The sequence below is a fragment of the Penaeus monodon genome, chromosome 18 (assembly GCF_015228065.2).
Source record: "Penaeus monodon isolate SGIC_2016 chromosome 18, NSTDA_Pmon_1, whole genome shotgun sequence".
Lineage (NCBI taxonomy): Eukaryota > Metazoa > Arthropoda > Malacostraca > Decapoda > Penaeidae > Penaeus > Penaeus monodon.
In genome coordinates, this window is record NC_051403.1 from 19,376,656 (window position 1) to 19,377,700 (window position 1,045).

The window sequence follows — 1,045 nt, forward strand, 5'->3', positions numbered from 1 at the left end:
ACACACACACACCACACACACACACACACACACACACACACACACACACACACATATATATATATATATATATATATATATATATATATATATATATATATATATATATATATATATATATATATATATGCTAGCAAAATACTTGAATTCAAAACAGTTTAGAGGATATTGAACTTCCTCTTTCATGTCATCCATTAACATGCTTTAATTCGTTTGCCTTCAGGTCCTCTGAAATCAAGTATCAGAATTAGACGAATATGGTGAATTAGACCCTAATGGCTTGTTTCCTTTGAGTTTAAAAAGACTAAATGGTCAGTTAGCCCATAAATTAGCTGTTCGTCAAGGGTAATTTTCAGAGTGCTTGCGCTTTGGTAATGTAAAACCCCTATTCCTAAGGGCTTACTACAGTCTTCACCTACTGACTATAGTCCCATATCAATTACACCAATTTTATCTAAGGTTTTTGAATGTTTGCTGCTCAAAATATCTCTTAATATTTCAGACTTATCACTATACAATGTACTCTCTAGTCTTGTCTTTCGCTGACGATAATCCTTAACGGAGTAATCACGGCTCTATACGTAGTTTGGCTACTCTGAAATCAGCACGACCTTAACGGATAAATGCGGCGGTAAAAAAACTGTTTGGCCAAGAGACATCATCCTGGGCTTTAAGGGACTTATGCCGCCGTCAAACCGAGATAGACGGTTGAGCCACGTCTCTATAATAACAACAAACACACTAGGATAAACAACAAGGCAGATTTGTGTAGCTTTTGGCACTGTTAATCACAAGGGTTTGATTTTTAAGTTGCTGTCTGCTGGTGTTGTGAAGTTTTAAGTATTCATACTAATTTTTTGACCGGTAGACAACAGCGTGTTCATGTTGATGGTAGTTTTAAGCAAAGGTCACACTAGTCTATTCTGTCCTAGGATCCCTAGATAGGATTGCCGAAGTCTGGTCAGCTACAGAGAGGAATTGGTCACACTACATTCAGTGTCCCTTCGGAGAGAACCATCGTCTTACCTCAGCGTCCACAAACGTA